The sequence below is a fragment of the Silurus aristotelis genome, assembly GCF_946808225.1.
Source record: "Silurus aristotelis genome assembly, chromosome: 10".
NCBI classification, from domain to species: domain Eukaryota; kingdom Metazoa; phylum Chordata; class Actinopteri; order Siluriformes; family Siluridae; genus Silurus; species Silurus aristotelis.
In genome coordinates, this window is record NC_139583.1 from 30,184,025 (window position 1) to 30,197,875 (window position 13,851).

Below are 13,851 nucleotides of genomic sequence, written 5' to 3' on the forward strand. Positions count from 1 at the left end.
TTTCACTAATAATAAACATACATTTGCATAAAGCATCAATATTTGTCCATGTGCATGTCGATTATTATTGAGTATTAAATTTGTTTTGTTTATTTAGCAGCAAGAACCCCATATTTTCATGTGATTGAACACAATAATCCATTTATGCACAAATATAGTATATATATATATATATATCGCCTACTATCTATGCCTGTAAGGTGTATTATACCTGTGTTTGTGGATTCACCTCTTTTACTAACACACCTCTTTTACTAACACACCTCTTTTGGCACAACACATCTTACACCAGCAAGTACAACCTCCGTGTGTAGAGAACAATGCTACAATTTTATAATGACTTTAAATGTGGTTTAACATGCAGGAATAACTCTGAAAATCCTCTGACACTGGAGACTCCTTCCATAAACATTCCATTATCACATTTCTCTCTACATAAAAACTTCATCATACGAGTTGAAATAAAACTTCAGCTACGCTTCTGTTCACTTTTCCATTCCAGGAAACTACCTCAAGCGAAGTGAAGTGTTTGTTGTGTTTGTTGAGCTTCTTCGCACAATCTAAAATACAAAACATGTTCTGGTTCTTTAACACTTTTTTGTTTACTACAGAATTCTGGATGTTTTCTTTCATAGTTTGGATTCTTCAGTATTAATGTCCAATGTTGAAAATAACACAAATAAAGAAAAAACAAGTGTATCCAAACTTTTGACTTGTGAAACAAGTTTTTTTGTTGGCTGTGTGTGTGTGTGTGTGTGTGTGTGTGTGTGTGTGTGTGTGTGTGTGTGTAATTTTATCCAGGCGTCAGTTTTCTCTTGCCAGGGAACATGTTGCTTTGCTACGGTGTTAGCGGGTGGAATTAGTGTGAAGCAGGTGTGGGGAGAACACACACACACACACACACACACACACACACACACACACACACACACACACACACACACAGCAGAAACCTTGTTTTTACTGCCTAGTAATAATTGCAAAATGTTTATGTGTGTTCGATCAAAACGATGATGATGATGATTCAGTAACAGGAATCCACAGGAACAGTGTAGATGTCCAGAGCTGTTCTTCTGTTCTTCTGCACTTCTGCTCTTTAATCTGCACATGACACACACAGTAATCACAGTAAAAAGTTCTGCCTCCTTCACACTCAAAGCTTTTGTGTCAGTCTGAGGATCAGGTTCCACAAAGAAGTTGCTTCACGAGTTGGTGCTTGATGAAGCCTGAAGCAGTTGTGCAATTGTCTTAACTGTGGGTTAAAACAGATGATGTGTATTTGTGTAGTTTAGTGTGATGTAATATTTCACTGAATATGAAATGCTGTACCTGTGCACCAGAAAATAAACTCGAATTATGAACCGTAGCCGCCATTACTATAGATTTATTCAACAGCTCCACCTAGTGGCAAGTTATAATCAGTACAACTTCCATTTTTACTTTACACATTCTATTGGAATTAGTTTTTCCAGAATGTTACACTAAAGCACACACACACACACACACACACACACACACACACACGGACGGACGGACGGACGGACGGACGGACAGATAGATAGATAGATAGATAGATAGATAGATAGATAGATAGATAGATAGATAGATAGATAGATAGATAGATAGATAGATAGATAGATTAGATTAGATTAGATTAGATTAGATTAGATTAGATTCAACTTTATTGTCATTACACGTGTACAAGTTCAAGGAGACAAAATGCGGTTTGGGTCTAACCAAAGTGCAATAACAGAAAGTGCAGGATATACAGTGTTTACATGATTTACATAGTTAAATAGAACAGTATTATAGGACTATAAACAGTAATTTACAGATTTTATGATTTACAGCTTTTGTGGTACTTGGTAATATTTTTACCATCACATTGTGTTTCTTCATTAATAAGCCTTTTCTGCTCACCAGGCCACCATGTTGAAAAAGTCTTTTGTTTAAAGTTCAGAAACTTGAGTACAATTAAAATAAAATAAGATGCAAGAAAGCCTCCCATTTACCCTGTACCGGAATACACACATAAACATAAATATACAGCATGAAAAAGAAAATCCTAAAGCTGAAATACATCGCGTGTCCACTAGAGGGAGTCCACAATGTCCACAATTTACAATAATTTACAATCCAATCTTACATAATACACGAACATTTCTAAGAAAATAAAACATTTTTATCAACATAACTGCATTTTTTATGTGTGATCTCGAAAGTGAATATATATATATATTATTCACAGATTCTACATTAATATAAAATCTGAGGCTTTTACCAAAGAAAAAATCTCAACGTGTGCCCACTTGCAGTTCCATCAGAACCCAAAACCCGGTTAAATATTAGTGAAAAGGCTAAAAATGATAAATAATAAATGGTCGAAGGAGAGTTCGAGTATAAATCACCTGTTCAGAAAAAGAGAAAACACAGTAAAACAAATGACGAGTTTTCATGACAATAAACTCAAATTTGATGTAAAAATCACAATTTCTTCTTGTTTTTAGATTTTCTTTTCTTAATTTTTGAAGCAGACAAAATTCAGCTTGTCATTGCAATTTTGGATATTCAAGGTCTTTGACGTGGTGTTGACGGATCCACAGCGGTACGGTGGAGCTGGACATTGAGGTGGCATTGAAACCTGGTCCCCCAGCAGCTCCCTGCTCACCCACAGCCATATTCCATTAATGAAGCTCAGCCCGGTCCACACGTTCTCTGTCTGCGTCTGCGCCGACTCTTCTATCACCTGCTGCAGACTCGCCTTGGAGATCACGGAGGCCAAACCAGTGTATTTAGCCCTGCAGTAATCCTGAGCCTCCTCCCAGGTCATTTTACTTTGCACCAGGGCGAGGAACCGATAGCAGTAAAAACCTTTCTTGTTTAGGCAGAAGGCAGTGTTCCAAAATCCTTCAGTATTGGTGAAAACACACTTGACATATTTACTAGGGCAACCTGGACACCAGTTGAAGTAAGTTGGGTCTGAATCATTCAAGGTGGTTATGTTCACTTGCAGCCCGAGCCAACCTTCAGAACCCGATCCACTCTTTATGAGGCGTTTGTTTTCCACGCTCGTCGTGACGTTCGCCAGACCCGTGTGGTTATTTCTGCAGTATGTCTTAGCAGAAGCCCAATCCGTTATTTTGTTAATGAAAGTGTACTCTCTTATCCAACCCACGGCTTCACCACAAGCCAAAGCGAGCAGGAGAAGAACAAGGAGCAGCTTCATTTCTGGTCTTAATGGTTGGAGCTCAGTACGTCTCTACACAATGTCTCTATACGTCTACACACACCTCAACACAAAGTCTTAATATATTCCTGACGAGGTCATTTTAAATTCATGCAAATCAGATGCAAAAGCAAAGAATTGTGACAGAGAAATAAACATGCTGCTCTCATGCAATAAAGAATAAAGAATCTGAAAGCATGACAGGTTGATGCACGATGACGATACTGACAACAAAACCTGGGGAAAAAATGCTGGTGAGTCTCTTACACTAAACCACAAACCTGAGTTCTGAGTTCAAGACTTGTTTCTCTCTTAATTTCCTTCTATTTATTGGGTGTAAAACCTCATTTTAATAAAACAAACAGGCGAGAATAATAAACATTATATTTAATTTGATATTGAATTCTGTACATGCTGCATTCATTTCTTTTTTTCTTTTTTTTTTTTTTGTTTAAAAAAAAAAAAAAAACCACTGCCACTGCTGGGCCCCTGTGAAAGGCCCTTAAGCCTCACCTTCTGTTGTATAAATAAATACAGTGAAAGTGTCTCTCAGATGCCTTCATTTAAATGCAAATAATAAACTAATTCTGTGTAAAAACCTAAAAAATAACGTAAAATATTTAAACCAATCCTCAGTCTCAATCCCGTCATAAAAGAATATTTTATCTGTTTTAAATGTACATTAAATTAATACATAAAATAATAAAAAAAATACATTAACTAATTGTTAAAAAAAACATTTTACTCAAAATCTCTCCTTTTGTTAATTATTGCATATTTATATATAATATTAAACTCTGCAAATGATTTTGTAAATATTTATTTCTTTTGATTTGTTATGTTTCTGTAGTTATATGTGAATTTGCGTTAATGTTTTATTAACGCGGTACATTTGACAGCCACAATATATATATATACATAAAACCTTTCTACACACCTGACAGTAAAATGTCTTTACCTTGTATTTCGAATGTCACACGGAGGTCATTTTTATTTTATTTAATGCACCTGCATAAGCAAATTATTCGTCACAGCGTGAAGGATGTGGAGCTGGAATGCAAAAAGTCGAAACCTGGAACACCGAGATCAAAAGTGAAAATTTGTGTCCAAACGTGTCTCTGATGTGAGAAAAAACTCTGGTGAACACAGTAGCATTTTTATATTCAGGAAATCTATTGAATATTTTTTATGTTTTTATGTTTCTAAATTCACTGAAACAACAGATTAATACAAATACTAATTTGTGACACTTTATTTAAATTCTGCTTCATCAGACTGACACCAGCCTGTAACAAACATAAATATAATTATTTCTATTTGGCAGGAGGGACCTGCACTCACGAGGGTGGTTTTCAGATTAATGGTGGAACTCCTGCTATTTGGACTGTTTGCGTTGCCACAGGTGTGTGATCTCATCACGGACAGCGAGTAGGAACAAAGAGCAAACATGAAATTCTGCGTGCAAATAAGCAAATCTGCAACAGAGACACGTGATGCACGTTTGATATAAAGCAATGCTGCAACGGGTCGTTTGAGGTTTTTGGATCAGCACACGCGCTTCAAGAGCAGAAGAACATCACTGGAAGACAACAAGAGATCAGGAAGACCTTCAACAAGCTAAACCTTTCCGCAACTCGTGCATGATGATCATCAGAAAACAATCCACATGATCTCACTTTCGCACCCACACTACTCACCAGATTTGGCTCCTGCTGGCTTCACCCTCTTCCCAAAGATAAACATCTGTCTCGCTGTTTTGACACCACTGGGGAGATCCAGCGTGAATCTCAGAAGGTGCTTGACACCCTTTCACAAGAAGACTACCAGGACACATTCCAGAAGAACGGTATAGCTGTGCAAGGGGACTATTTTGAAGGTGACAGTGTGGAAACATAAATAAAGTACTTTCTTGTAAACAGAGAGAGTCTCCAAACTTTTTGACACCACCGTGTATATTAGAGGAAGCCTTGAGGTTCAGCAGCTTGGTGGTGTTGCGATGAAAAGTTCCATGCATGAACCACTGAGCTACCACTTCCCATTATACCAAAATATACATGTGATATGGTTATTGTTACCAAACCACATCCATCACACATGTCCCTGTGAATGAATGATAGTCTTAAAGCTGCTATAAAATAAAATCGGATACGATGTTTTGTATAATATAATGATATATAGCACTGTGTAGACATTTAAGAAGTCCTAATCAGGTGGTTTGAATATTATCTGGCTGATAGAACTGTACCAATCAATGGCCTCTCATCTCCATCTGCTCCATTTACTTTAGTGTTCTCCAGGGTTGTATATTAGGTCCTACTCCTTTTGCAATATATCTGCTTCCTTTAGGGTATATCTCTCAGAAAAATTACAATCTTTACCATCTCTAACTAGTTAGATCTACAGTTCTATCTTTCTATCAAACCAAATAAGAATGAGGAGAATCTGAAATCTGATTGGATAAAGAAACAGAGCTGTTGGTAATATTCTCTATGGTAAAAGTCCAGCAGTACTGATTCTGAAGGTTCTGAGCAGATTAGATTGTCATGGCAGCACATAGAGGCTGAAATCTGATTGGACAAAAAATCTAACATCCACATACACGTACTGAAGCAGTGCAGCCGAGAGAAACACCACGACATGAAGAGAAGAAACTGATGGAATAAATTCATACAATTTCATGAAACAAACATTAGAATTTGGATTGTAAATGTAGGTCAGTGCTTCTGCTTCCTGACTTGTACTACATGTACTAATGGCTATAAAAATAAATAATGTGAATGCTCTATTTGTTTTAATTTATTGTAAAATGCTTTGTTTAATGTGCTTTATAATACGTTTTTGATTAATTGATTGATTGATTAATTGATGTAACTGGTTTATGTTTGCTTTGCTTTCTTGTTTTTGAATTCTGAATTTTGCCATGTCTAGTCTGACACCTCATTGTCTGACCTCATGTGTGTGTTTTCTATTGTCTAATATTTTGCATTTGTGTGTCTCTTGTTTACATAAAGCCTTTGTTTTTCCATCAGATCCAGCTGATATGCATTGTTTTGTATACTTTGTCTCCACATTGATTTAACAAGTACGCTTGACTGGCAGCAAACACGGTTTATCTTTTATTTGTATATCAGTTTTAACATTGGACATTGTCTCAGTGCAGCTTTACAGAGATAAAACCGTTATAAAAGAATGTATACGTTTCTTCCTTATGAATGTAAGTTAGATAGTAGGGGAGCAACAGCAGGTAGCCATGTGTAATGCTAAGCTCATGGAGCCAGCTACCAGTAACACCACTGCATTAACATGCCCATCTCAATCTTAGACAAATATGGTGGAAACCAAGTGGAGGACAGCACATCAAGCCAGTCACATACACCTGTGAACTGATGTCTTCATCTCACATCTCAGATTTTCTAAGGAGTCAACTCTTAGTTTTATTCAAGTTTAGTCAAGTTTATTTCTATTGCGCTTTTCACAACAGACATGGTCTCAAAGCAGCTTTACAGAATTTAACAGTGAAGGTGAATGGTGTGTGTTTATCCCTGATGAGCAGACTGGAGCAACTGTGGCAAGGAAAAACTTCCTTAAATTTTATGAGGAAGAAACCTTGAGAGGAACCAGACTCAAAAGGGGAACCCATCCTCATTTGGGTGACATCAAGTGTGTCCATAAATCTTTCAACAATACAGAACACTGGAGAGTGAGAACTAACATGCACTGGAGTATAAGATTATAAGTGATGTTCTTTCAACAGTCTTATACAGTCTTTATGGTTATAAAACTAGGAGCTACTGAGTTCAACATTTGTGATCATCACAGATCCAGCATCAGCTTCTCCATGGCAGAGCCTTAAAATACTCCAGGAGGTCCAATGTCAAAACCACACATGTAGCGGGACCAATTGGCTCTAGATGGTTCAGGATGTTTGCAAGTTCGGCATCTACTTCTTCAAAGGTCCGTAATCTTCATGAGGTGGGAGGTGACTGGAGCTGGCCAAACCTCAGAAAGCCTCGGGATGGGGAGAGAAAGAGAAGCAGTGGAGAGGAATTAGCGTAGCTGCTGTTCATGATATTACCAGCACAAGTTGATAATGTGATGTGATCAGATGTTCCGGAGCACAAGGTTATGATGTGATGTGTGTTATGTGTGTTATGTGTAGGCTTTGCTAAAAAGATATGTTTTTAATCTGCACTTAAACTGGGAGAGTGTGTCTGAACCCCGAACACTGTCAGGAAGACTATTCCAGAGTTTAGGAGCTAAATGTGAAAATGCTCTACCGCCTTTAGTGGACTTTGCTATTCTAGGAACTACTAGAAGCCCAGAGTTTTGAGATCTCAGGGAGCGTGACGGATTGTAGCGTGTTAAAAGACTGGATAGATACATGGGAGCCAAACCATTTAGTGCTTTATAAGTGAGTAGCAGTAGTTTGTAGTCGATTCAAATCTTAACAGGAAGCCAATGTAGGGGTGAGAAGATTGGGGTTATATGGTGATATTTTCTTGACCTTGTAAGAACTCTGGCTGCTGCATTCTGGACTAACTGAAGCTTGTTTATTAATGATGCAGGACATCCACCTAGTAATGCATTACAATAGTCTATTCTGGAGGTCATAAACGCATGGACGAGCTTCTCTGCATCAGATATAGATAACATATTTCTTAGCTTAGAAATATTTCTAATGTGAAGAAGGTTTTTTCTAACTTGGTTGATATAATTTTTAAAAGACAAGTTGCTCTAAAATAACTCCCAGGTCTTTAACTGTTGAACTAGTGGTTACAGAACAACCGTCTAAATGCAGGTTGAGATGCTGGAGCTTCTGTGTACTGGTTTTTGGGCCGATGAGCAAAATCTCCGTCTTATCAGAATTTATTAGTAGAAAGTTATGGGTCATCCAGTCTTTTAATTCTTTAACACACTCAGTTATCCGAGCTAATTGAGCTGTATCGTTGGGGTTAGATGAGATATATACCTGGGTATCATCAGCGTAACAGTGGAAGCTGATTCCATACCTTATAATAATATTTCCTAAGGGAAGCATGTATATTGTGAAAAGCAGGGGTCCTAGAACTGACCCTTGTGGCACTATAGTGCAGGGAAGGAAGTGACTCATGTGAATTGATAGAGGACAGTGATTTAGAACATAATAAAGTGTTTTCACTGCTAAGAAACTGCTGAAAAGGATAAGATAAGATATCCCTTTATTCATCCCACAGTGGGGACATTTTTGTTACAGCAGCAAAGAAAAAAAATGTGCAAATGAGATTTCCTGAATGGTTGGGAAATTACTGTACAGGTTTAAGTTGAGGTTTTCATGTACTAGGACCCAACATTGTTCTCCTGGTTCATATTATATTTTACTTTATTAGAGACTTCAGACAGACGTTGCTCTTTTGGGACTTGAGTAGGGCCTTTAAGAGGTTGGATAACTGGCTCTTTCGTGTTAAAAGGGACTAGTGTTGGGGTGGAAAGTATGTTTGTAGCTACTGTAGTGGTTGCAGCCTACTGGGCTTAAAGCTGGAGGAAGGAGGGCAGGTCTGTCTGAAAGTTAGCTTGTTGATCTGCTGTATGGTACTTACATTTACATTTACATTTACATTTGCATTTTTGGCATTTAGGAGACTCAAGTTACTTAAGACTCCAGAGCATTGTTTAAGGGCCCAGCTATGTCAGGGATATGGTGATGTGATTTAAACTCATGATCTTCTAATCAGTCCAACATCTAAACCACTAAGCTACCAGCTCCTCTTAAAAAAATCTTTAGGACTCTTCATCCTCTTAATCGCTGCTCTCACTTCCTCCTTGCTAATCCTATCCACTTCCTGCTTCACCATCTCCACATCATCCAACCTTCTCTCTCTCTCATTTTCCTCATTCATCAGCTGCTCAAAATACTCCCTCCATCTTCTCAACACTTTCTTTTTTCTTTCTTATTGCAGCAATACAGACACTATAATGATAATTCAATATTATATTATTATTATTCTGGAACAGTAAACGGTCCAGTTTAACCTTATTAATTTGGACTTATATGATAGTAATGAAAGAGTTAAACTTTTCTATACTCATGCTCTCTCTACCATCTCCTGACTCTCGAGTCTCAGATGAACTCATACATATTTAAAACACACACTCAGACACTGTCATACATTTTCCTGACTGCCTTTTTGGAGCTCTTGTTCATGTCCTGATAACCTTTTGCACATTTCTTTCGTATTTGTCTCATATTTTGCATCTGTTTGCCTGTATTTTAAATCTTCTTTTCATCACTTCCCCTTGACATCATACTTTGCCCTCCAAATTGATGCAGCAGGTATTTTTATCTGGCAACAAGCACTGTTGGCTCAAGGTCAGATATCAAGGTCAGCTATTACTGGAGAGAAGCAGCTAGCCTGCTCGTGCTACTACAAGCTTCACCAGTGACACCTTCTCATCATACTCCCCTGCTCATCGCACTGCTAAACAAATATTACAGAAACCAAGCAAGGAATTTCTAACAAATGTTGTCTTCAGTGCTTCTGTTTGGGTTTTGGCTGTTACTCATTGGCCTCTGTTTGATGTTCCACTTTATAAGGTAGGAGTCTGAGACAGATTTGCCATTCAGTCTGAGCATAATGAACCATCAGACAAACAAATTATAAAAGGCAAGGCAAGAACAGCGGCAAAACAACAAAAACTCAGGTCAAACAAAGCACGAAAAGGAAAACCAGGACTTAGGCAAAATACAAGGTTGAAAAGCTAACAAAGGTCAAAAACCAGAACAGCGAACACAATAATTACAGGCATTGTTGAAGTTTCTGTTGTGACGCTGGTAATGAATAGTGACAGCTGTGCATGGTTAGAGGTAACTGTGAACATGTTATGGTGTTTGTCTTGAAATATGTAAAAGGTTGCAGTGTTTTCTGGTAAACTGCTGAATGGAATGAAATGTCATGTGCAGGGACTCCTCTTTGTTTCTCTGCTCTATACCGATCTCACTCAAATAGGTACACCATCCAGCTGTTCTTCTGATAAGAGTTTTGTATGGTCTTTTAAGAGGGGCTTGTGGTGTGATGGTAGATAAATTCATAGCCAGTGTCCAGTCTTGGATCAGCTTCAAGTAGGAGACTTGAAATTGCTTGAGAACTTTTGAACTTTTTGTTGTCAGAGGTGTTTGGTGGCCAGAAACATATTTTTCTCTCAGTTTTTTTGCCTTCTGTCCACACTGAGACATGGTTGTCAGTTGATAAAAATGTAGCTTTTTGAATAAGTTCTCCAAATTTGATACATTTAACACATTTCTAATTCAAACTGTGTTGATCACATACACAACAGAGTTGGACATGCAATAAAATGCTTTATACGACTGTCCAGCATTCAAGTACAAAAGGAATAGAATTTAAGGATATTAAAAAATGTAAAAAAAAGAGGACATTTACAAAGAACATTTTAGTTGTTGCCATGACATTTCAAAGAGCAGGAATGTAAATAAATGGCAGGCGGAAATAACGAGGGTCGAAGCATGTCACCTTTTGCTCATACACTTTACAGGGACATTTCCAGATGTTTGATTGTGGATGAGCAACTTTTGAGAAATAATTAAAAACCAAAGTGTGGACACGGAGCGTTTTAGATGAAAAGGCTATTTTCTAATTTATCCGGGTTAGTGTAGTCATAGCCTCAGTCTCCAGTGTGCTCCCAGTTGGTGACAACCACAAATTACATTCCACACTGTTGTCTCTTGACCCAGAGTGTGTTCATGGCAAGGCATTTGCTTTGGTGTTTTGGGAAATGGGCCAGAAAGAGAGGGTGAACTGGAACCTGGAAAAGAATGAGAACCATGTGGCATAAAAAGGAGTAATAGGGAAGTAGTTTTTTGGCCAGGGATAGCTGTAATTAAAAATATTGGCAAAACAGAAGAAACATTTTCTGAAAAAATTTAATGAATGACTTTAATGAATTAAGGCAAGTACTAGGTCAAACAATTTATTTAATAGCATTTGTTCAGTTTCAGATTTTTTTTTGAGTAATTGTGGATGTATAACATTAGATATACTTACTCAGTGGCTATTTACATTTTCTTTGCCTTCCTGTGGACCATTTATCTCTCTTTGACCATATGCCAGAATGTGCAAAAGGTCTTCAAGCAAAATACTTATTATTTACTTGATCATAGTACATAGTTTTTAGAAAATCTTTGTAGTGCAGTGTTTTCTGTGTTCTGTGGCTCCCCCAGCTGGAACAGGCTCTTTTTAGGAGCATGGATGTAATGAGTAATCCTCTGCGTTACCGCGGGTTAAATATCGTGCCCCGGTTTATCGCGGAATTACGTTTCCCACAGAAATCCTCGGTTTAGCTGAGGGAACAATACACCAAAACACTTATAGCGAATTGTTTTTATATTAAGTTTTATAGTTTTATGTTGAAATAATAAAATGTATTAATAAAAATTGAATTATTAATTATAAAATGAAGTAAAATGTTAATACTGTACAGTACTGTATTCATAAAATAGCATTTTTGAAGTGGCTTCCTTTTATCGTAGCTTTTCGATTTTTGTTAAAGTTTTGATTCTGTACATTGAGCTAATTAACTCAAACAACATGTAAATCTAAATTTACACCAAAAATATTAACACAAACAATCAGGACAAATGGATTCTAGGTGAACTGTTTATTTGTATTTTTACCTGGACAAAAAAGTTTTAATAGCATAAACAATCTTTAAAAAAAGCTACAAATCACAAGCTGTAACACATCATTACATGACACATGAGCATTTATACATGAAAATAAAAGTTTCTTAGTGATAGCCATATTGATATAATGTGAACGTTAGCTAGATTTAGTGAGGGATATTATACTATTTTTATAACAGAATAGAAACAGATAAATGGAGATTCGTCTGTACACCTGTAAATAAACTGTTACAACAATAACATTAGAACAAACACATTAATCGAAACCCACACTGTCAGAGCTTCTGTTATAGAAAATTCAACATCTTCTGACCAATTCAGGATCCAACATCAGTGTGGTGTAATAAACTTAATAAAATGAGTTTTTAATTTATTATCAATTTTGACCCTCCTCCAATAAATATTCCCAGATGTTCAGTATGAATTCTATCAGAACTGAAACCTAAAACCCAGTTCAGAAAACGGGAGAAAATATTAATAATAAACATTTATATTGCACGATGTTAATATTCTTCCTGAAGGAGGTTTGAATTTGTGTAAATTCACCAGTAAGATTTTATAAACTGACCTGGAAATGTTATATTTTATCTTCTATCTCAAGTTTGTAAATGTTCACTCATTTCCAGTAGCAGATGAAGTTCAGTTTGTCATTGCAGTTTTGTTTATTCAAGGTGTTTGACGTGGTGTTGAGAGATCCACAGCAGTAAAGTGCAGCTGGGCATTTTGACACCATTGAGACCAGGCTCTCCAGCTGCTCCCTGCTCACCCAGAGCCATATTCCATCCACAAAGTGCAGGCTGGTCCACAAGTTCTCTGTCTGAGTCTGTGCCGTCTGTAGTTTCAGTTGCTACAGACTCGACTCGGAGGTCACAGAGGCCAAACCACTGTAATTAGTCCTACAGAACTCCTGAACCTCCTCCCAGGTCTTCTTCTCCTTCACCAGCATCAGGAACTGATAGCAGAAGAAATTATTCAGTCTATAACAGTTATAGTTCTTGACAAATATTTTATGAGTTGCTCAGTAGCTCCTGGTTTTATAACCATAAAGACTGTAGAAAGATCATCAGTCATAATCACACACTCCAGTGCTCATGTTAGTTCTCACTCTCCAGTGTTCTGTAGTGTTTAAAGACTATAATCACACTCTTGATGTCACCCAGATGAGGATGAGGTTCTGCTTTTGAGTCTGGTTCCTCTTAAGGTTCCTTCCTCATAACATCTAAGAGCGTTTTTCCTTCAGCACAGTCTCCATGGTGATCATCAGAGATAAACACACATCATTCACCTTCACTGTTAAATTCTGTAAAGCTGCTTTGAGACGATGTGTGTTGTGAAAAGCGCAATAGAAATAAACTCCACTTGACTTGACAGATCCTAACTTGTCAAATGAGGTGATAGCACAATCATACACGGATGTTTAAAAAAAACTTGAGTTTCTAAACCAGTTTGGAAAAGAAAGTGGTTCTTAATCAGACCATGTGCTTGATGTTCTTTTTATTCCTGTCCAACTCCCAGGAGAAAGGGATGTAGACATGGAGAGTTGATTGTATTCCTGGTGACACGTTGCCAGATCTTTCTAGTTTTTCTTGCAATATGTTTACGCATCACTTTGAATTCTAATTGTCACACTGAAGTCATTTTCATGTTATTTCATGTACCTGCATAAGCAACAGCAGAGAAGACGTGGAGCTGAAAAATGCACACTGTTGAAAACTAGAACACTGGGATCAAAGTAAAAATCTGAATGAAACTAAAAAAGTAGAAAATTTTCAAACGTGTCTTTGATGTGCGTAAACCTCCGGTGTAAGCAGTAGCATTTTTATATTCTGAGATTTTAGTGAATAATAAAGTTTTTCAGGTTTATAGATTCACTGATGCAAAACATTTGAACAAATATATCAGAAGTATTTTGTCTGATACTTAAATAATAATTTGTACCACTTTATTTGAA